Source organism: Podarcis pityusensis, assembly GCF_964106645.2.
Source record: "Podarcis pityusensis genome assembly, chromosome: 5".
In the NCBI taxonomy this organism is placed as follows: Eukaryota; Metazoa; Chordata; class Lepidosauria; order Squamata; family Lacertidae; genus Podarcis; species Podarcis pityusensis.
Genome location: NC_138032.1, coordinates 82085281 through 82109880, shown reverse-complemented (window position 1 = coordinate 82109880; position 24600 = coordinate 82085281). Strand labels below are relative to the sequence as shown.

Sequence of the window (24600 nt, the reverse complement as noted above, 5' to 3'; positions counted from 1 at the left end):
TCTTGCCTTGAGGATGGTGAGCAGGGAGATGAAAGCAGGTGGAATAATTACTGCATGGTGCAGCAGGATCTCTCGATCTCTCTCTCCTTAGGTTAGTTGAGAAGGCAGCATCACACTGTGAAGTTTTCCCCCACCAAGAATATACCTGCAATCATGTCAAGCAGCTCATGATAGTAAGAGGAAATTAATTTCGCTGGCAGCCAATGACTACCTGATTGCAAAGCTGGTTTATGCGTGGTCAGACGTTTGTCCACTGGCTCTGTGAGAAACAGCTGGCAGTCATTATGGGCTGATGGTGGCAGGAAATACAGCTGTGTGGGAAACATAACGGCTACTTCTGAAAAGGATGCATATGGGAAGGAACTGTGGTTTTCGGCAGATCGCAATAATAAAGCAAACTTTCTCCATTGTCTGCTTTATTAAAAAATATGGACTTTGGTCAAAGTTGCCTCAGCTAGAAAACATGGTTTGCTTTAAACCTCTTAAGTATGTGCGTCTGACTTTTGAAGTAATTGTAAATCCCCTCACCTTTCGTGATGGGCAGAGTTTAAAGAAGACCTGCCGTAATTGCAACGTAAGGAATTGAGATCCACGGAAATGTCAGATATTCTGACACTCGTGAAAGGAGTCGACAGCAGAGCAACAAAAAAGACACCACTGCAAAATACGTTGCTCTGTTATAGATGGAAACTGCTTTCTTTCTGCCAGGGTGATTGTTCTGTAAGTTGCAGACATTGTTTGTAATACCATCAAAATAACAGATGTTATAGATGGAGGTGGAGCCTGGCAAGGAATGTTCCACCCAAGTTCTTCTGACAGTAAAAGCTCAGCATTGAATCAGAGGCAAGAGTTTTACCTGAAAGGTGGCAGCTTTAGTGGGGCAACTTTATGATGCGGTGATAAAAGACATCTCCCCAGGGTGCTACCTGAGGCACAAAACAGGCAAATATAATACATATTGACAGTTATTTAAAATAGTGTTAAATAATGCAATGCTTGCTTTTTATTATGGAGCTAGTGGAGACACGGGGGAAAGTGTCACTGCCTTGTATATATTGCGCTGGTGTCTTTGTTACAACCTCCTTTTTTTACTTCTACTAATAGTAGGCTTCATTTAGGTTCACAATAAAGCTTGGTGAAATATCTGGATTTTCTCCCCCCACCCTTGTGCATTTACAAACTGTAGCTGCAGTATTTCCCTCTCCCCGTGCCTGTAATGTTTCGGCATCTATGATTATTACTGGATTAGTAAGGCTACGCTGTATAGCAAATATTTTCTTTTGAATTTATTTGTGCTTGCTTCTGATGTATGTAGCATTTATAACTGCATTCTGGCTGACAAAGACAGATCTTCAGGATACACGTTTGTTACAAACTAAGACACTGTTACCTGTCTGTCAACCCCCCCGCCCCACCCGAAAGCACCATTTCTAGGTGGAATATTAAAATTGGCTCCTGAATACAGAATAAATGAGTTCTTTCTGCTGGTAAATATTATCTAGTACATGCTATGAAAGAAGAAGTTTACCAGTTTGGTTGACTGTGCATTCATTTTGGTTTGTTTCCCAGGTTAGAGGATCTTGTGTCAAGCCAGGGTTATCCCACAATTTGCAGTGCATTTTCCTGCCACTTTATTGCAAAAGGTCTGATCTTTGGGGGAAGTGGGTTTTTTGCACAAGACCTCCTAATCAGCTATAATGGTGCAGTTGTGAATTTGTCAGGATGTGAGTGAAAATGGCCATTTTCGGAAGCTCCTTTTGTGACCCCCCTCCAAATTTGAGTACTGTACTAAAGGGACTGCGACCTTTCCATTGAAACAGCGCTCGGGCAGATGTAATTGTCATCACTTTTCCTCAGAATTGAAATGTTTTGGCTGAGTAAGATTGACACATGTGTATCATACTGCCTATAGCAGAATTGATATGTGTGCCACTCTGAAGGATGGTGTTTTTGTTTTTGACACACAACAGCACTCAGTGTGTCCTGCTATTCTCAATAAATTTTGTCACACAGCTGTTTTCTACATCTCCCTGCTTTTGCTGAACGTTCATTTTGTTCAGCTTTTTTCTTTTCTTCTCCTTAATAACTGATTTCTTTTAGAATTCTTCCTCAGATCTACTGTTTGCTAATCTGTACACTCACATACACGCCTTGGACGGCCTCTCCTCTTTCTGCTTTTGGCATTTTCCCGCCTTTTTGTAATTCTGTTTTCTGGATACAAGCCGCTTTAATTCCTGCAGTTATCTTCAATGTTTATACTATTGTACAATGTTACTGTAAGCTTATTTATCATTATTGCCTGTATGGCAACATAGGATCAATTTTGTCTTCTGTTTTATATGCAGCCTGGCGTTCCTAGATTAATTTTATTTTTTATATACACCTTTTATGTCACTGCTGTGGACTGTTATTAATGTCTGATGTCTTAAAGCAGAATTAAATGGGCCATTTTTTTATTTATTTTTCCTTATTGCTGTCTCTACATTCCCAGCTTGTTTTTGATTTGAGAACAAATTTGCATATGCTTCGTTGTACTATATAAATTTCTCCCACATCTCCTTAATAGTATATTTATACAATGCTCTCTTCTGCTTCCCTTCACTCTATTGTATGAATCTCCTACATTGTTTTTTCCTCCCCCCTCTCACTTTTTTGATATATTTCCAAAACACAGTCTATCTTTTTTTTAAAGCGTCCCCCCCATCTTCTGTCAGTCTTTCTTGGATTATTATTAGTGCCGGGTAACTAAACCGAAATCTAAAACATTTCTTCTAGCCTTGTTTTTGCAGTACTCTTAAGAATACACAATCTCTTTACTCTATTTATCAGATACACACACCATTTTTCTCTCTTCCCCCTCCCCATGGGAAGTCTGTCCATTTGGAGGGCACCTGTTTTACTTAATTGAATATACTAAAATAATATTATCAAAAATGTAGATGAAAAGGTAGAAATCAGATTCTCAGAGGCTTAGTGAGGGTAGCTGGTCAGGCAGAGTGACACTGTTGCTGTTTTTAACTGACCCAGAACCCATATCCTAATATACTGTATAGGATGTTGCATTGGATATTGCTGGTGAGGAAGAATTTTTTTTTATAAAAGTGACCACTCTTCAGTGCAATTGGATTTAGCAGCAGTCCCCTCAAAGGGCCATGACTGACCTGAATTCATCATAGTGCTTGTCTCGTGCAGTGAGCGAGGGGTGGTAGGAACATGTAACATTGGTTGCCTGCCTTGGCGTAATTCGTAACAGCACCGAGCCTGTCAGTGCATCTGGTGTGAAGTTGAGGATACTTAGAATGGTGTCCTCAGTGATTGTGGAGTTCATTATTGCAAGAGGTTATGCTTCAGCTTTTCTTCTGAGCTGTGTGTTTATTTGGGGAGGGTTTTTAGTGCTACAGTGTAGGTGTAAGGGTTGATTTTAGTGGAAAATATACACATATTTGGTATATTTTTAGTGACACATAAAAGATGAAATGTTTTGTGAGCTGTTGTGAGCCTGCAGGGGTGATGGTGGGCTATAAATCTGAATAAGGGAATCTTAAGTGCTGCCAAACCCACATTCAAAAAGCACCTGATTTAATTTTGGTTCTCTGGGTCCAAGCTCTGACCAGAAATTACCCTGCTCAGCATGAGCTCTAATGAAATCCTGGCTCATGCTGGTTTGGCTGCAGGCTCATTTTTGCTAATGGTATGGCTTAGGAAAATGATTGGACTAAACCCATTAGAAAAATTTACAGTTGCGGATCTTTGTAGGAGGATTGTGAACACAGCTGTCTTCTCTTCAATTATCGCTTAAATTTGATTAGATTGAACCTTTGGGTTCTCTTGTCATGCTTAACACGCTGTTCTCTAATTTTTGTTTGCTTGCTTGTGGTACGCTGGGTGTCCGTGCATATAGGTGTGTGGCTTAACAAACTGAACTTCCATAGTCTTGCAAGTTGGTGGAAAATGGGTTGGTTTGTAGGGTACATCAAGCAGAACCTTCAACAAAATTATGTAGCGCTGTTCAGGACTCCTGCCAGTCCGTTCCATTATTCTCTGCTTCTCCCCTGCCCTCTGTTTTCCATCTCCTCCAACAGTCAGCCAGCATTTCATACTCACTAAGCACGCTCAGTTCTCATTGGACTGTTTCCAATTGAGGGAGGGGTTTCTCCCCTAAAGGTTTTGGGTGTGGGTGGTGCTGTTTTGGCTTCATAAAGACTGCACTATGGCACAATGTAAAATGTCTCAGCATAGTGTAATTCAGTGTTAATGGCCCCAAACACTGAATTCCACCACCCTCTCCCTTTTTGTCATTCCCACCCACCCAAGCCAATAAGCATTATATTGCTATTGCACACGCCTGGACTTCACTTCAGAAGAAACACCACAGCATAGCTGTCAACCTTTCCTTTTTTAAAAGGGAAATTCCCTTATTCCGAATAGGATTCCTCGCAAGAAAAGGGAAAAGTTGACAGCTATGCACCACAGTCTCATGTATAGGCGGGTGATGGCATTTTGGCTGTAAAGTAACTGACACTTGGAGAATTGAGGTCACTTTAGGTATATATGATGGTGTGTGGCCAGCTCTTTAATTCACATCACATTTGATTTTACTATTTATAGTTAATGTTGCTTGGATCTAAATTGTGGATGCTGTTTAACAGAATCATCTTTATTCTGACCCAGGTTTTCAACACTAAATAGAAAAGGGTGACTACTTTGTCAAGGCATATCTGCATGACAAACTTAACCTAGTTTAATAATCCCTTGTCATGGCTGGATCCCTTCCTATTGAGATTTAGGCTTTCAGAGGCTTTTTTTTCTCCATAGTGGTGGGGGACCCAGAGGCTGATAGTTCTGATTGGTTTGCAGATATAGTGGTACCTCAGTTTACGTACTTAATCCTTTCCTGAAGTCCATTCTTAAACCAAATCCATTCTTAAACCGAGCCGCGCTTTCCCTAATGAGGCCTCCCACCACCAGTGCCCTTCCACCATTCGGTTTCCGTTTGTAGACCGAGGTAAAGTTTGCAAACCGGAACACTATTTCCAGTTTTGTGGAGTTTGTAAACCGAATAGTTTGTAAACAGGACTGTTTGTAAACCGAGGTACCACTGTATCTCTCTGGGATTTTCTAGCCCAGTGCTTCTCAAAGAGCCTAGGACTTGCCGATCAGAAGGTCGGCGGTTCGAATCCCCACGACGGGGTGAGCTCCTGTTGCTCGGTCCCTGCTCCTGCCAACCTAGCAGTTCGAAAGCACGTCAAAGTGCAAGTAGATAAATAGGTACCTCTCCGGCGGGCATTCCACAAACGGGAGCCATGCAGAGAAGAACTGTCTTCAGAGGCAGCCCTACATATAACGCATTGCAATAATCTAACCTTCTTCTACCTTATCTGTTGTGATGGACTAGCAACCTTTCTCCCCCAATGTACCAGGGGTCTGTCTGTCTGACTCCAGCTGCAAAAGCTGAGGCCACTGAACAGAATCTTGGGCTGGGGTTGGGGTGTTGCCGTGGGTGAGGGTTGTTGCTGTTATCGATATTAAGTTTGTGTTTCTTTGTTTTAGATCTTATTATGATTGATGTGGGAATTGTTTTATTAGGTTGGGTACTTTTGGGCATTTTATTTCTTGCCACCTTGAGCATGGTTTTAACTCTGGAAGAACAATTACTTTGTGCTGACTCCATTGCATCCTCTTTGTGCCATACAGCAGAGTTTTCTCTGGTGGTGCCAAGCCTTTGACATGCTGGTCCAAAGGCACCTGTGGAACTGACAGCGGTCCACTGTGTTTTTTTGAGTGTGAAGCATTTCAGGTTGCTTAAATATGCCCCAACAGTGATTCTGTTGATGAACCTTGAAAGGTATCCAGAGCACCGTTTGATCCAGTTTTGTTGGATGAGTTACAGTCGGTGCAGCTCGAGGTTGTGCACGAGGGGCTTGGATGAGTATGGGTGGCCACTTGTATTCTTGATCCTCATAACTGAAAAAATTGAGTAGGGGATGGAGACAGCCATTTAAGCCAAGGAGATGATGATTGTCTGTATATGGGAGGGGTCATTGCCCTGAATGGTTGTGCAGAATTGTTCCAGGGACAAAGACCAAATGAATGGGCAGCAGTGACTGTGGCAGAAGGAGGCCCCATTCTGAGGGAGGTCCACTGAGGGATTCCCAAATGCCTGTAGTGGACACTGGTTCTAAGGATTACTGGAACCATATTTGTGAAGTGATGAGAATATTTGTGATGTGCTGTAAGGATGCTTAGTAGGTAGTATCTTTCCTCTCTTTTTGTTCTCTGATCGATGGGAGACTAACACTGGAATCCTAGCCCTATTTACCTGGGAGTTAGCCCCACCAAATTCCATGGGACACATTTCTAAGTAGACAAGGGTAGGATTGTGCTGTAAAACCTACAAATGTTGAGGCACTTTAGATTTAACTAGCACAGCAATTATAAACTGGCTCTGCCACCTAGGTATCTGTGTAATTTTTTTCTGTCTAAGGTCATGGGAGACTTCATCATAATATCGCCTAAAGCATCTTAGTGTTATAACAGTTTAATTGAGAGGGATGTATCACTGATTACACTGTCTGTCTCGGCTCTTTTACTTGCATTTTTATTATGTCAACACTGGTCAATTTGGGAAAGTTGAGTTGCCATTTGGTTCATTGATTGGGGTGCTGCGTTTGGACTGGTCAGATATTGGTGAGGCTCTCCCTGGGTGGCCTTAGGAAAGAAGCCACCATTACTCAGCATCAGTTCCTCATCTGTAAAATCAGAATATTAATCACTTACCTCTTAAGGTTTTGGCAGGGATGACTAAGAGAATGGTCATAAAGCACTTTGCATATATGTGTCGTCCCTCAACTCATGAAGCAAGTCCTCAACTCACCTAGGGATTACATTCTGGGGGTTGTGCCTAAAGCCAGAATTGCATATAGTCAAAACACAATGGGTGCAATGGCAGGTGTGATTGCCAAAGTCTTTTTCCTCCTGGACCCCTACCCCCTTTCCACCCACTCTATCTATCTATCTATCTATCTATCTATCTATCTATCTATCTATTGTGTAAAGCTAAATGTTCACAAGTTAAATGCACGTGTTGAGGGTTCTCTCTCTCTCTCTCTCTCTCTGTGTGTGTGTGTGTGTGTGTGTGTGAAATATATATAAACACCTTGGTCTGCCTAACAGAGGTAAGACATTTGGTAAGGTACTTCTACAACAATTAGCTAACTGAAATTTGGTCTTGAAGATACATACAACTTTAAATGCGTTAAAATGTGTGTTATCGATACAGTAATAAAATAGGATCTTTGTAGTACTGAGTCCCAGCCTATGTTGTGTTATCATTGTTTCCATTTTTAGTGGTTATCATATGCTCTATCAAAAGACCTGAAAAGGGGTGGCTAACTACTTTCTTTTCCCCCTTATGTTTCTATTAGGAAAAACCTTGTGCATTGTGGATTCAGGCATCACTTCCAGCTCCCTTCCACCTTTTCTCCCTGTTTGTTAAGAGCTCCTGTAAGCTAATTGATGGTGACCTCTTCAGAGAGTTAAAAGGTAATTATTTGCCCGTTTAGGTGTTCTGCCTGTTAAGTTTCTTCCTGTTAAGTTTTCTCATGGGGCAGGGAAGAGCAATGGATGAGATCTAGATTAGTTTGTCTGTGCAGAAATTTTTATTCATACGTCACTTCTGAGCTTACATTAATTGCTTTCCTTCCCTTTACAATATTTAATACTTTTTATGTATTAGGAGGCAGGGCTCTTGATACATTTTGTACACACATTCCAGTTTGTATTCCTTGCATGGACAGCATTCCTTTCGAGGGCTAGTATAGACATAATGCTGGGAGATCATTCAGAATCATGTGGTTCCTGCTCTCCTCTTCTCTCCAGCAAAATATTTTCTCTGCTGGTTCTAACTAGATGTCCTTAACTAGCTTCCAATCCTAGCTAAGGGGGACCCTGGTGAACATTTTTCATGGTTAGCTGAGATGCTGATGTAAATCTTAAGTGGAAAAGAGGCACTTAGTGGAACGGGCTGCCTCTTACCAAAAGCCTGCTCCCAATATCTTAAGCAGGGTGGTGAGTAGTGGTAGTTATTACTTCAGTTTGCATGCTACTTTTCCGTGCAAATCTTCCAAAAGTGACTCACAACACATCAGCAGCCATACAACAACAAAACTAATACAATATTATAGTGAATAGTCTTATACCAACTCACTTCAAAACATATAACATCCAAATATACAGTTCATTTTTATTGGTTAGAAACAGAATCATATAACAAAGTAACACTGCCTTCCAAAATATTTGGTCCAGAATAAAGTCATCAAACTTTTTCTCATAAAACTATATCCCCCTTCACATATATTTGAAGGTCAAGAAAGGCCCACTAAATATCTTTACATTTATTTAGAATTTCTCTTTCTATACAAGTCATTTTCTCATTGGTGGCAAATTCCTTTAAAAATATTTGCTTCAGGATTTGTAAAGAAAAAGTCGTGTTTTCCTTTAGACATGTGACGGGGCAACTTATTTTCCCTTTAATACTTTGCAAGGTCAGCAAATCAATCTTTGAATTATGAGCAACCTGCCTAGTAGTGGGATCTTCTGCTGATACTTACATCTTCACAGATTCTCAGTGAAATAGTTTCTCAAGACTGAGGGATGCCAACAACCACAATTTATAGAAGTTAAAATGCAAAAAGCAATCGGCAAAATAAAACATTACAAACAAAATTCAGTTACAAAAACACAAGCAGAATAATTAACAGTAAGGCAAATATTATCTGAAACAAAAGAACAACTTTACATGTGTAAGTTAAATACAAAAATACAAAAAAGAAATCCAGGTCTAAAGTATCATTAGCAACTAGACAAAATAACTGAGCAGCAGCTACAACCTACTTCTGTCCCAGTGTAACATATCCCAAACACATCCTTCACATTCCCTTACATACAATGCACACTCTCAAGCATTCCCACCAGCCATACCCATGAAGACACAGTTAACCCCCAGCTCGGCATTTGTCACAGACTGTTTCCTCTACTAGCCGCTGACAAGAATTGTGAATGCATGTAAAGTGAGCTAATAATTATTTTTGTTGGCTATTTAACTTTGGTGCACTTAATTTCCATAGCTAACCCACCCATTTATCATTGCCGTCCTTCTCCACTTTGCTCCTCTGAAGCCTTTGCAGGCTTTTAGCTGCAGATGTGCTTCTGTAGACACTTGTAGACAAGTGTATGGCGTTTCAGGGTTCCCATTTTGTAGGCAAGATGTGTAAGTGTATTTTATGCCTGATTATACTGGGCAGGTGTTTTTTGTTTTTTAAGAGGGATGTTCTCAAGGGTACCAGAGGGGAATCCTGGATTTGACACTTGGTTTTCCACAAGGGTCCTTCTGAAAATCCTGTCCATAATCCTTTCCAAGCATTAAGAAGCATTCCTTTTAACCGTTTGCAATATTGTGAAGAGCAATGCTTCTGGTAATAAGGGAAGTAATTTGTAATTGTGCACTTTCAGTCGGATATATATATATATATGTGTGTGTGTGTGTGTGTGTGTGTGTGTGTGTGTACCATATAGAATAAATATTATTACCACCCCAACACACTTTGGGTGTCAATAGAAGTAGGTGAATATGGGAAAGTCTTTCCTGTTTGCTTCACAGTGAAGAAGATGGGAAATGAGGAAAAATATTATTCAGCCTCTTATAGCTGGTCATTTGTGTACTAGAACAGAGCATCAGGCTTTATAGGACTAGCCCTTCTTTGAGAAGCATTTGGGAACCAGCTGGCCATTGAAGGCTTCTTCCAGAGCCAACTGGATTTCCCTGAAGCTCATGCCATGTAATTACCTGTCTGTTGCTTTGTCTCTTACTTCCTTATGCAAGAATGTGTGCCAAATTTGCAGGAGACTTAATCTGCAGAGAGAGAGAGAGAGAAGGGAAATATGTCCCTCCCTTTCTCACACTCTTAAAACAAAAACCAAAAAAAGCACCCACCACCCAACTGATCCCCAAAATCTTGACTAAAAATGCAAGGTACCTTCTGCTTTAGTCAGGTAGTCCATGAACCACAGAGACTGGAAGGAACTGAAAAGGTTTGGGAGGAAAGGGAGAAAAAATGCTGATCTGAAGGAGCAAATTTGTAAGACTGAAATTCATTCAGACTGGAGATGTGTCTGGAATTGGTAACTAGATGAGTGAGTGTGCATGTCTGGGCTGATCTGCGTACCTGGGTGGCAGCTCTTGCAAAAATCTAGCATCACCAGGAGAGTTCATTTCTAGTTCTTGGGTCCTTTGAAGCTGCCGCAAAATCATACAGGTGAGACTATCCACGTTTTTGAGCTTCTGGTGCCTGGTTTACTAGTTTTTCTAACCAGGGTCCCTCCAGTTCTCTGGCGTTCTGACAATACCACTTATTTGAAATCCTATATACAACTAGCAAGTTCATTGTTCAAGTGAGGATTCTTATGTAGCCAAAGTGGCTAGGGATGCAGAGAGGAATTAGCAGTTCACAAAACAATATACAACCTGAGATCTTTCAAAATTTGCACTTTTCCAAATTTTGCAGTGCAGTTCTCCAATCAAAAAGTGTGTGTTGGAAATCATGTATTAGGGGAAAGAATTCATGTATTGCACATACAGAGTTCAATAGATTATGGGAAAGTGTGTATAGAGGGAGAAATATATCCTAAAAGGCGGGTGCATTTTCAGGCCAGCTTTATAAATAAAACAATTCCAGACTGATTGATTGAGCAGGGATATAAGTAAGGTGGTCTGTGAGATACCCTGGATCCAAGTTGTTAAGGGCCTTCTAAATAAATGCAAGAACCATGAGCCTGGCCTGGTAGCATAGGGGCAGCCTATGCAAGCTTTTGGGCACTAATGTTGTGTGCTGGCAATAGACCAGGCATAGGCAAACTCTGGCCCTCCAGATGTTTGGGACTGCAATTCCCATCATCCCTGACCACTGGTCCTGTTAGCTAGGGATGATGGGAATTGTAGTCCCAAAACATCTGGAGGGCCAGAGTTTGCCTATGCCTGCAATAGACTGTTCATATCTAGCCACAATGTTTTGCATCAACTGGACATAGGCCTAAGGTTAGCCTCCCCGCCCCAGCACATTGCAATAAAGCCTTGAGGCTACTGATGCAGGAATCACCATGGCCAGGCTATCCCTGTTCAAGAGTGGCCATAGATGGCATACCAAAAAAGCACTTCTAGTCACCAAGTCTACCTGAGCCTCCAGCGACAAAGATGGCTCAAGGGGGATGCCCCAACTGACCATCTAGAACATGGACTGGCCAGTCTCCCAGACACAGGATCCACCAATCCACAATGCCTCCATTTCCCCAGGGTTCCCCGGCCCTCATCCATTTCACCACTGTTTACAGACCACAGTGGTCCACATCATGCACAGCCTCTCCTGACCCAGATGTTATGGAGAAGCAGAGCTGTATGTCAGCATAGTATTGTGGCGGGGCGGGGGGGGGGAGAGAATCTGAAGGAGCAGGCAGCAGAAACCTCTTGAGACTTTGGCTGAGCTGCTGGGCTTCCATAGCGCACATGGGAGCAAGCAGCAGCCCTACGGCCACATCTTCCCTCAGTGTAATCTGAAAAATGGTGGCTGTGGGTGAGAGAGGTGGCAGAGATGAAGGGAGAAGTGGCAGAGCGTGAAAAGGGCTGATCCTGCCCAGTGCTTGTATGTAGCACTCTACCAACTGACAGATTACCCCCTGAAAAAATATGGCCCTTGATGAAGACAAGGGTGCCAGTCCCTGTCACAGGATGATCTGGGAAACAGATGGCATATGCAGGGGACTTAAATGTATCCGTACTCTATTAGGAGGGACATTTACCATTTTTACCATCATAAGTACTTTGTTCAGAATTTTAAAAAATCACTATTTTTCACTTTAAAAAAAACACACAAATGAAGTATTTTCTTCTTCTTAACCTTCATTTATATCTCTGCAATCTCCAAACTGAAAGGTGATACTGCTTCTAGCTAACATATTTTAGGTGTGTGACACTCTGGTATGTTAAGCAGTGTCTCTAATAACTTATCTTTTGGTGTGGTAAGCCTGCTTTGTTTGTGTTTTTCTGTGCTGTTACATAAATCAAGTGCAGCGTTCCGAAAGCTTAGAGCAACCTTTCAGCAGGATATTTACTTAGTGTTTGGATTTTATTTTAAACCAAACCTTTGAGATAAGTTTGAAGTTGAAATTCCTAATTGGGCAAGCACAAACCATTTCTGAGGGCAATTGCAGCAATGTAGGGCTGTCTTCTCAGTGATCATTTGCCGATAAGAACAAATATTTATGCGTGAGTTGGGTGTGCGGTTTAAGGTCACCATTATGTATAGACAGCTAGCATTTGCATAGTGTTTTCTCTACAAAGTGAAACTTGTAAAAACTTGTAAAATTCAGAATTCAAGCCTGATAGAAATTCCACAAGCATCACTTTAAGATTAGCCTTGCTGCATATGGGAAGTACCATATAAGCTTTGCTAAGATCCTTGGCAAATTTCAGTCCCTTGCCGTGACCTAGTTATTTCGTTGCTTTCCATTGCTAAGAATGTGCTATTTATTTTTCCTTTGCTGCTCATCTTTAAAATTAGGGATGTATGGCACCACCCCCACAAGCCAAATATTTCACTAGTCTTCTTGATTTTCTTTCTTTCTTTTTTTTTTTGCTTCCCTTTTAAATTCCTAAAAGGTTTCATCTAAGCAGGAGTCTCCAGATTTGACTCAAAAACACTTTTGCTAAAGCTGGTGGCATTTTCTATTGAGAGTGATCCACAGATCACTAGACTGCCATTGTCTTGTACCTACTAACACAGGAGTCCCCAAACTAAGGCCTGCGGACCGGATAAAGCCTGAGGGATTCGTTTATCTGGCCCACGGTAACTGCCGCTGCCTGCTCTTACCGGCACTGCGCTCCGCGGCTGTCCTCTTCTGGGTCAGAGGAGCACTGGAAATAGCTTGTGCACATGCGCAAGCATTATGTGTGCATGCACAAGCGTTATTTCTGGTGCACATCTGGGTCGGAGGAGGCCCTTGCACATGCGCACAAGCTATTTCCGGTGCTCCTCCAACCTGGAAGTGCGCTGGAAATAGCGTGTGCACACGCGTATAGGCACGCGCTCCCCCGCCCTCCGGCCCACCAGATCAGCACTGGAGACACCAGCCCAAGGCGCAGTAAGTTTGCTTGACCCTTGTACTAACAGGTATAAGTGTAACTGTGGTTAACAAGAAGATGAGCTCTGAGCTGGGAAGTCCCTGGTCAAAACCTTACTTGGATGCAAATGTACCAGGTGGCCTTGGATAAAAGCAGCTGTTGATCCAGTTCACACACAATGCTATGCTAAATCATACCTTAGCAAGAACTAGCAAATGTGTAGGCTCCCAAAATGAAGGTTGTGACCACCGCACCCTTTCCCCCTCCTGCTGCAGCTATGTTATCCAAGGCTAAGCTGTGGTTAGAATTATGCTCTAACCCAATCTTGTGTTTTGTCTCATTCAAGACATACATATCATGAGCAGGAAGCCAAGGTTTCTTCTTTGTTCATAGCTCCTGGTTCGTTCCGGAGAGACAAACTATTAGTTGCTAATCTATACCATGGCTTCCCTCCAGACACAGAGGAGTCTGTTTTACTGAGGTTGCACTGAGCCTCAGCAAGGCATTTCACTGCTTTCTGAATACCTCTGGGGTCAGTACAATAGGGGGTGAACCCATTCCCCTTTCAGCTGGAGAGTAAAGTAGGGAGAGACTTGCACTTCTGGTTGTACTGGGCCCTGGCCATGCTGGAATGCCTCCAAAGCTCAGTATGATGTGATCTGCCCCCACTTGAATAGTGGAGGCAGCGTGAGTGGTGAACACAGGCCTTGGTCAGCTCCCAAAGCCAGCCATAATTTGCAGCACTTTGCTTACAAGTCTATTGATTACTAAGATAATGTTTGTAGCTTTTGCAATTGCAATGTATCATATGATTTTTTGTTAATGAGTTAGAAGTGTAGATCTGTAAAGGTGTCCTGTGGTGTGTGTGATATAGATATAGATCACAGCACTACAGGCAGTGTCTACCCTGAATCCATGACTAGGGAAAACAAAACTGTTGAGATTAAATAGGCAAGTTTCTTTTCCTTTATCACTTATAAAGGTCTGTCTTGATTATTCTTTCTCGCCAGTACAAGATAAATATGCAGTTCTGATGGAATCTGCAGGGTGAAAAACATCACTCCATCTGTGGTCTACATATGAGCTGGAGAAGTTTGTGTACTTAAGTTGCCTGCTTTGTTCTTTATAGGAGAGGGATCACAGGAAGGGAATAATGTGTATGTCCATCATCTGTCCCCAGTTACCCTCATCAATTTGTGACGCAACAACTCCTATAGCATGGGAATGGAGAAAGAGAGAAATAATTTCTTAATCCTGCTGCTGACATGATATGTCATTTTGTAACGAGATGCCAGCAGTGCTGAATTCAAAGGCAGCAACTGAGTTTTGTTCACCATTTAAGTCGCCTGGCTTGAGCCCCATAGTTTCCTAAATTCTACTGTGTGGTTTTTCATTTGTGATACAGCGTTTATAGCCATTTCCTTGTATAAAAGCACTGCCATGAAAGAAGTGGTCATAGTTTCTTGGTGAGTAACCTCCAATTTTCCAACATCAAAAAAATAAAAGAATGTAGGAGGCCTGTTTTAGGATTCCAACCCCCCCCCCTCACTTTATTATTTACTTTCAGAGAGCATGAGGACAGTTCATATGGGATTTTCAGTGGTCTCCTATCCAGGCACCAGGTCAGCCATGTTAAGGCAGTGGGTACTCCTGGGATATGCAGAGTAAAAAAATTAAAAAGTTTTTTTTAAACACATCTGCTTTAGGCATGACAATGTCATAAAGCCAGCACTGGTTAAAGAAGTTCAGTGAGTTGCTTTGGGTAAGCTCCTGTCTCTCAACCTGTTGTATTTCACAGGGTTGCTAGCATAACATGGGTTAAGACCTGGTGTAGGATACTGTTTCAGGCAGGGGTATCGCTAACCTGTTGCCATCCAGATGTTGGACTAAAACTCCCATCATCCTTGAACTCTGGTCATGCTGGCTGGGACCATGGGAGTTGTAGCCCAAAAACATCTGGAGGGCTGAGTTTGAGGAAGCCTGATCTAAATGACCACAGATTGGTCACCTCTGGTCTAAGAAAAAAGACTGGATAGCGAAGTTCACATATTCCTCTGCCATGGAAGACAGTCGCCTCCCATCTCCACTTCCTGTCTGAAATATGGCAGTAACAAACTTTACCTACCTTACAACGTTATTGGAAGGATTACAACTCAATACTGTATGCAAAGTTTCTTGAACATTCAAAAGCATTTACCCGTATATCTCAAGCATTATCTCTTCACTAGAAATATATACCACCTTTCATGTAAGTATCTCTGTGTGTACATCACATTAAAAACTCCAAAGATGTACAGTGAAACAACAAATGGGGAAACAATGATCAGAAAAAATGTATGTGTGAAATATTTTTATAACCTGCGGTATGTTGGGATAAACTGCTAGGAAAGAGGGGTGGGATACAAATGCAACCGACAGAGAGAGCTTCTGATGTTTTTTTTTCTGGATTCATAGATGTGCTGGTGCAGAGCCAATGCTAGTTTCCTTTTAACTGCAGCTATGAGGTTGGGAAAGAGCCGCAGGAGTATGAGCTCCTTCTTTTTCCTCTCCTTCCCTCGCAAACACAGGTAAAGGACACATCAGTATTTATATTTGCCAAGGCTAAGACCAGATTGGGCTTCCATTTAAGTAGGATTCAAAGGCATGGTTTAATACTAGTTTTGAATCCTAGTTCAATGGGACTCCTGGTTATCCCAGGAGCTAATGTTGATACCAATGTATCCTGTAACCACAGTTAAGAAGGGGCCACTGCTAACACTTGTTGTGGCCTTAAAATTTCCTAACTTGCTGTTTGGGAGAAGCTGGCGTAGGCTGTCTCTAGAGGAACAGGATAAGGTTGCATCTGCTTGGGAATATTCCCATGGTACTGCACTATATAAAGTCTTCTGAGACAAGCGTGATGCTGCACTATAAAGACTTTAAAGTGCAGTACCATGCGTGTCTCATCAGAAAGTCCCATTGTAGAGCATATTACCTTAGAAAGTGTTTAAGTCTGCAGCCATGCCAAAACAACACTGTTGTCCTTACACTGATGCAACACTGGCGTAACTTAGTCATCATCCTACACATGCTCACCGCAAAAGCCGAGAGAAAACGGCTGCTACAAAAAGCACAGACTCAAACAACAAAGGCCACACCCTGTGGCAACACTGCTGGAACAGCAGCAGGCTGAAACAACTGCTGCCTCCATGGCAACATTCCTGGTGCCCCCCAGTCATGGGCTGGCATGACGATGTTGGCCCTGTATGAGGCAGCTAATGTAGGAGCCAATACACTCACAGTGATAGGATTTATCCCAGTCCCATTTCACACATAACACATATCCCACTAGGCACAGCAAAGCCACAGTGCCCTGCATAACAGAAACTGCCATGGCACAGGCAGCATGAACTCAGCGACTGAAAGCAAAGCACAACACCTGCATGACCTCTTTCGTCACGCAGATCTGAGGCCAAGCTGTTCTTCTGCAAGCGAAGGTACATGTAAGAGTATGGCAAGTCGAAGCAGTGGTTGGGACAGGATGCCTGGCATTCAGCCACAGTTTGCTTACATACCAGTGAGAGTGCATCCCCACCCTTTGTCTCTATTGTGGGAAACACATATCCCAGCTGTTTGATTGTTTCACTCATGTCAGGGATAGCTCACCTGTGTGCATTACCCATTCAGCATGTTTGCCACACTTTTTGCACATTGTAGTGTCGGGGAAAAGAGATATAGGAGACTTTTGAAGCCACAATACCTTGAAGCATAGAATTCCCCCTTCCTTTCTTTGTCTATGAGGGGTCCCAGCAACAAAGTTCTCCCTTGTGTCATGTTGGGAAGCTGCAATGCTGACCACTGCTGGGGTAACCTAGAAAAAAACAGTCATCTGCTGTCTATATAGATATATATATATCACACACCCATACGTACACTGTTTAGATAGGAGTTCAAGTCAAATCACCTCTTGGCTTTAATAGAGTATGTATTACAAGTACCCTTAGCCTGTAACTGGCAAAATACTTAAGGAAAACATAAGCATTGTCAGTATGCTAAACAGAAATCAATTACTTTGAGTTTTGTTTTTCAAATGTACAACACCTATCTATGTATTATGGGCACTTTAGAATTGATGGTGATAATTGGTGCAACTGTACCCATGATTTGTGGAGGAGACTGGATGTGTGCTAGAAGGTTAGGAAATTACATTCTTGGAGAGAATTTGGAAGATAGATTTTCATTCATGCTTAGGATCGGATTCTGATGAGTCACTATATTCAGCAATGAACAGATATTCCATAGCTTAAAATGATATGAACATTAATTCCTCCATGAATTTGACTGACATGGAAATATTTGAATTCCTTACTTTTTGGCTAATAGGCTGGACCATATGCCTCTCATATAAAGTAGGAAAAGCAAGGAATCATTAAGCTTTGCTGCTATGGATTTGTCACACAACTGTCTGCGGTAGTAAAATATGCAGACTTTCTTCAATTGAAGTTATCAGTTGTATCTCTCTTAATTTTTTTACACTGTTTTCTTTGTATAATATTGGAGGGTGTGCTTAAATTGATGTAACATTGCAGTATGGAGACTCTGCCTAAATGAACTTGCCAGCCTTATGTTCTTCTTGACACCTGCATTATCACTCCATAGATCATTGCCTGAGTACCCCTTGCCCTGCACACCATCACCATTATGTTTTGTTTTAAGTTTCCCCAGCCTGCTACACTGATCAAAAAGCTGAGGATGTTTCTTTAGCACTCACCAAAAACGTAATTGCCCTATATTGTATGTATCAACAGTTTAGAGTTCCAGATTTTTTAATTTTCCCTTTTTCAGAGAAGGAATTAAGGTGCTTGTAGATGTTCTAGAAAGGCACCCAGACTTAACACCCATGGCATGTAAACCGTGAACATGTTCTACCATGTGAGGTAGCACATGCTCACTTACAACTTGGGAGTCACCATTTACTCACACTTTATGCTTGTTTTTGCCACCCCAATCTTCCTCTGCAGGTTGGAGAATAGCATAGCCAGAAAAGTAGGCTGTAGACTCCCCCTTAACAACTAGTTCCCTTCCCTCCACCAGCAAGGTCACTTTGAGGAAGTCAAGCATAGCACTCCCCCTCCCAACATTTCCCAAAATAGACTGCCTGAAAGTCCCATTGTCACAGCCATCCCTCCCATACCACTCCTTTGCAACTGGTCTGGCAAATGGGGCATAGAGTGCTGGGACTCAAGGGGCCTGATTGGGCCCTGGCGCCCCCAATTGCTGATCCCTAATGTAAGCAAAATGGGGGCCTCTGTTTTTATGGACAGCACATATAATGGATATTCTCGTTTTATAGAAATATGCCTCCTTTTCACTTCTGTTGCTTTTCCTATTTTGAAAACAAATCCCAGGCTTCGGAGTTCAGACATGCAAATCGTTCAGCTCTGCACACATTGGGTCCCTTTCTTCTCTCTGCCTCCCCCCTGCCTCTCCCACATTGTGCTTGTGATCTGTGTTAATGCATTGATGGCACAGACTCTTGACTGCAAAGGGCTTGTACATTTTTAGGTCAGCTGTGGATTATGGCATCTTCCCCCTCATCACCCTAATAGCATTTGCATGCCGTTGTCGCTTGGTTTGAGAAGAAAGAGGGGGAAGCTGGATGGAGGAAGCTTGAACACCACATTGGTAATAAAAAGGGATGATTGGAAGCGTGTGATCCATGGCTCACCAGTGTGTGATCCATGGCTCACCAGCGTCACATTAGTAGCATCCCTAAATCAAGAGCTCATTCATTTTAACCAGAGGTTAATTAATCAAACAAGAGTGCATAAAATTATAAGCAGCTTTTAATGAAGTGAAGCAGCATTATTAGCAGTAAGCAAAATGCAGGCTACATTCGTCTGAGGCACTTGCGGCTTGGAGTGGACCAGCAGTTTGCCATCGGCACTGCAAAGAAGTGATGGTGTCTTTTGGAAGCAACATGTGTCTTGCTCAGGGAGGTGTGCCATTTGTGTGGAAAGGAGAGAGGAAGCTTTTGGCAGGCTTTGTTTTCAGACTGCACACCTCTTCAGATAGCCCTGCGTATATGCAGATATTCTTTCTCTTGTGTGTGAATGGTTCTTAAAGACAATGTATCCATGTCTTATGTACCTCTGTGTGTAGGGCATGATCCCCCTTGTCCATCTGGAGGAGAATGGAGTATAGCTCTTTATCAATCAGTCCCTAAGCTTCTCAAACAATTAGCCAGCTGTGGGGGCAAGGTGGGAGGTAATATATCTCTTTTGCTTCAACCGCATGCTAGGTGGTGGACTGGGTCCAACATGTGTAGGCCCAAATGATGTAGCCATGCAAACTTACCCTCTGGCTTGGCAGTGCTGAGCATTGTGGTTTGCTTCTCCCACCTCCAGGTAGGCTGGAGTGAAGCGGGAGTGATTTTAAGTGGTGTGCATCATCATTCTGCTCATTCGCAGTAAGCCATGTTTTATCTTTTACTTACTGTGACATGCAAACCAGCCCATAGTAATCAAAGTAGACCAGCTCTCTAGCTCTAGAAATATAATGACTTTTGTTTTGCATTATCCACACTCTGCCTTACAAGGACTAATGGCTGGGTACTGGAAAGGCACCATGGATTCTTTGTTTTTCCTTGTCTGGCTGCGATTTCTTTTCTACACTGCTAGGTAATGCTGTGGAAGTTGGCCTACGTTACCCAGAATGCATTCCAGATTTATCTCTGCATCTGGAGATGTATATGATAGTTTTGTTATCTTTGTGTGTGTCACTCACACCCTGGCATAAGGCAAAATTCTCTTGAAACTACTGTATAGTAGCAGAGAGGGAAATATGCCCTGCATTTTAGCTGTATTGTGTTTCCCTGAAATGTTTCCTACCATTTAGTAAAACCTTTTGGGCCCTTGGTGCAGCCTCAACCTGATCCTACTGGCAAGGGCAGTTTGTAATGCTATTAGGATAGCCCAGCTCCACAAGCAAACCTACTGCTCTTTGTATGACGAAACACTCAAAAGCAGCCAGGCTGCTTCACATGTTACAATTTTTAAAAAATGAGTTTAGTGGCTACACATTACAAAACTAAATTGTATATTTCTAAAACTTAAGCATTTGAAACAGACCGCTTTTTTGTGGCCTCCCTCAGGTTCTGACATCTCTGTCAGAGAGCCCACCTTCACCACCTACAACCCACCTGGGCTCATCAAGCTCTGGCACACTCTTCCCATGCTTCCTGTGGATTGGGCCATTTCTTCCATGACATCTGCACGACAGTGTTCAAAATTAGCCAGGCACTGTCTTTCAGCCACTTGTGACCAAGTGAAGATGTTTGGGTGCCAGGATGGTACCTGACTTCTCCACCCTCTGGGGATCACTGGATCTGAGCTGTTTTCACACTCTGATGCCCCATCCTGTAGAATTCTATCAGTTATTTTTGGAACCAAATTGCCTTTTCTGTGCAGCCTGAGCAGGAGCAGTCACCATTAAGAAAAAGAGGTCTGAATAGGCCAGTATATATGTGGACTGTCCCTGGATCAAGGGACGTTCCTTCTTTAAGTTCTCAATGTTCTTAACCTAGCTCATCAGAACTAGTTAGTTGTTTAACCTGAGAATCAATCACTGTCAGTCCATCATTTGAAAAATAAGACTTTAGAGCCATCTTGCCCCCAAATTAGACATTCCGTTTTGGCAACTGTAACCTTTGTTTAAGGAACAATTTGGTGCCTAGCATATATATCTGAGTTTCTAAAGCTACTCCACAGGACTCCTGCACAACTTAGAACCCAGCAAGCTGAAATCACAAGGATGGCCAGCCTGGTGCTTGGTGAGCAGTCCCTTGCAGCCATCAAAAGCAGGAGATTTTGAGAGCTGCTGGTGGGCCACATTCCATGGTGATGGGCTGCATTTGGCTTCAGGGGGAGCAAGTCCTGGTGGCCTGATTATTGTATGTGAACACAGTAATGTCTAAGCTTCTCCTTTTTTTATTCCTTGGACTGTGGGCAGTGTGGTATTGCATTGTATACTCAGGCAACATTTGACAGTGGAGAAGTCCACCATGAAGCATTGAGTGAGTCCTTATTGCAGAAGGTCATTAACTCCCCCAAGCCTTTAAAATGAACCAGTCCCCTTCATGTGATCCCTCTGAACATCAGTTGCAGCATTAAACTGGGCAGAATGCAGAGTCTCTGAGGGCTGTGGTAATTCCCTCAGCATTCTCTGATATTAATGGTTTGCTAGGGAAATAATTGGGCGGCCTTGGGGTGGGGAGTACACCATACAGTCCAGCCAATTGGAGCTTGTACCCTCTTATGAGAGGCAAATTATATTCTTTGTGGAACTCTGAAATAATTACTGAGTTATTACTGAATTGTCATGCTTTAATGCCAGTCTGGAATAGAGACATTTAAAATTTACTTATGACTTGATTTAAAACAAGGCTTTTAAATGCATGACTCTTAACTATTAATTTGCTCATAAGAATCCCTTGGTATGCAAGGTCCTTTAAAGCCCTGTAGGGATAAAGTTAATGCATGTCTGTGAACTGTAGAAATATATCCAATCATGATTTGGCACTAAGGTGCAAGTTGTGGCAGTGAGTGGGGTCCCCTTTTTCTTACCCCCGCCTCCAAATGCCAAGCTGCCTGTAGCTATTTAAAGTATTAAATTCCCAGGAGCAAAGAAAGCACAAGTCCTCAAGCAGCTCAGGTTTTAGGAGCTACTGCTGTCATAAAGATACTGATGCTTATCTTTCATTCTGCCAGTGCTCCCCACGTTTGCATTCACACATGCATCCCTTGGTTTTTCACCACTTGATTACTGTACATTTGATGTCCAGTAGTAGAATGTGTGAACTGACCCCATAGAAAAAGATTCCTGACCTCTTCATACATGCAGGTGTTCACTTAATGATGAAAATCCATGTGTGAATGAACTGTGTCTGAAAGCCTTCAATGAACGGAAGGGCATGCTGCTAACCCTCAGTACAGTTCCTAATACACTTCATTTACACTTTTGAAAGTCAGCTTCCTCACGCCTATTTCCCTCATGTCTTTAAGATCTTACACTTAAGAGACAAGGACTGTCTGTATATTACCTGAAAGCAGTGTACATGTTTCTGAATGCCAGCAGCCACAGGACACAAGAAAAGATTTGGAAAAACAAGGGCTTCTGCCAGTTCCTCACAGGCCTAAACCACTATGGCAGACAGTGGGGCATTTTATAGTTGGCTTGGTATCTGTATGACATGTGAAACTGCCTAATGCTAAGTTTCACCCTTAGCAGCTCAGTATAACTGACAGCTGCTCTCCAGGATCCCAATAGCTCAGGTTCTGTTGAACTGGAAATGCCGAAGACTGAAGCAGTTCTAGGACCTTCTGAATGCAGAGTATGTGTTCAATCCCTAAGCTGTGAGTGTTGCATGTTGGCTGCAATGAATACTCATTAGTGTCTTCCATAATGAAGTTAGCACCAACTAGCCACAAAGACCCTCACAGTGGTGGAGTGCTTACAGATTCCATGAAATGGGTACCTCATTTACCTACCCAAGAGTTTGTCATCTCTTCTCTTGGAGTGCAACAATGGCTAAATGTTTAGCTATGTGCCATGATTTAAATTTAGTAGGAATTGATAAGATTGATGTGGAGGCCATATTTAAGAACTCCTTGAATTATTAGAACATCAGGAAGCAACCACCTGAGAGTGCCTCAGAAGTGAGATAGATGGTGGTTCAGGATACGGTCTTCACAGTTGTGGTTCCCCAACTTTGAGATACTTTCCTACCACTGAATCTAATCTCTCTTTGGCACTAGAAGACCTTAGCTTATGCATCTGATAACATAGGGTCCTGCCTGAAAAGCTCATGCTGGCATAGAACTGTTACTCTTTAATCTGTAGGTGGACTTTTTGGGCTTCTTCAGTCACAGTTTTGCCTCTGAGATTCTGTTGGGAGGTTGGGAACAGTTGAGAACAGCCTCAGACTTGCCTCTCCTACCTTACTCTGCTTCCTGCATGAGTAGAATGTATCATATGAAGCAGGAGAACTCATATGAAGCAGAGATCTCACTCACTAAATAGTTTTTGAGCGCTTCTCATAATTTCCTGCTTATTGAAGGTTAGAATTTCACAATCTCGCTCTTGGTAGAATCCTTGGATCAAAATAGTACCTGGATAGGTTCTTGGTTATTTTCAGAAATATCTGTTTTTAGAGAGGGATGAAATGAATGTATAGTTAAGGAAACCTTGCATATGTGTTTCAGATACATTTTTCAGGGTGAAGTCTCTTTATCTAACAGTGCTTTGAAAGAGTTTAATGCAAACCTTTGCCATTGTATGAGATGGATTAGGTTTCGTATGCATTCTTCCTTCCATAATAATAACCCAGGAATAATGGCTCTTGCCATAAGCTTTGTTTTGCTTGCCAGTGGTGATGGCTGTCACCGTTCTTCTCTCGACCAAGTCTGGATGCTGCAATGGGAGGAGGGGGCATGCAAACACACACACACACTCATGCCAAAAAATAATCTGGAATATGGTAGAACATTTTTGAAAGCTAGCAGATCAATGTCCTGATAAAGAGCGTGATAATAGGCATTAAACACGATTGCAGAAATACTACGAGTTGAGGCCAATGGGTAATCCATAATATTGATTAAATGCTTGGTTTCAGTACAAGTTTAGAAAAGCCAACACATCATTTTTATTTAGCTTTTAAATTGGTCCAAGTTTTCCTTGTCTTTTCATGTCTTCTATTTTTAAAGGGTTCGTTTTCAAAACACATCACAAAAACTGTTTTTTGTACAATATTAAAGACAGCGTTGACAGGGATAACAAAGGTATGTTTATCCATGCAGGGTGAGGGCCAAACTAGTTTAGCTTAAGGCCAGAAGGAGGCTACCTAGGGATTCTAGTGGTCATGCTTATCTCATGACTAATACTCAATTTTGTCCTTACTGTTCACTGAAACGTAAGCTCTGTAGCCTTCCCTCTCCTTTCTTGCTTTCTGATGCTGCAGCTCTTGCCAAAACCTTTTGATTTCCTCAGATATCTTCATAACTTATTTTAACATATAGTTTTCAAAGTAGCTAACTATATATACATTTATTTGCATCATTTATTCTGTGTGCAGATGTTGCATTTGTATATATGTTTAAGAGAGCATTCATGCTCCTAAGCATGAACTGTGTGGAATGTAGTAGCATGTTGATCCCAGAAAGGAGAAGATCAAAAATGGATAAGGTGATATCCTCATATTAACGTAATACAATAAATATGTTGTGTTTCTGCTGAGGCAACATATAACAGTTTAAAAATATAAAACCCACACAAACCTACAATCAAAACTTTTAGTGTTACAAATACACCATTACAATGTCTTGTTATAAGGATCAATACATTCATTATGCCATAAGCTTCCATAGACCAGAGCCAGCTTCATCTAAAATGTT

General features: G+C 42.1%; 1 protein-coding gene across 12 annotated transcripts in view; it reads left to right on the top strand.

Annotated features, from left to right (window-relative positions):
- ZMIZ1 (zinc finger MIZ-type containing 1) overlaps positions 1–24600 on the top strand; it is a 386929-nt gene that overhangs the window by 73283 nt on the left and 289046 nt on the right. For all 12 annotated transcript variants that reach the window (XM_081007653.1, XM_081007652.1, XM_081007657.1 and 9 more), the window contains exon 2: positions 7425–7542. The gene's annotated coding sequence lies outside the window, so the exon portion shown is untranslated. The remainder of the gene's footprint in view (positions 1–7424; positions 7543–24600) is intronic.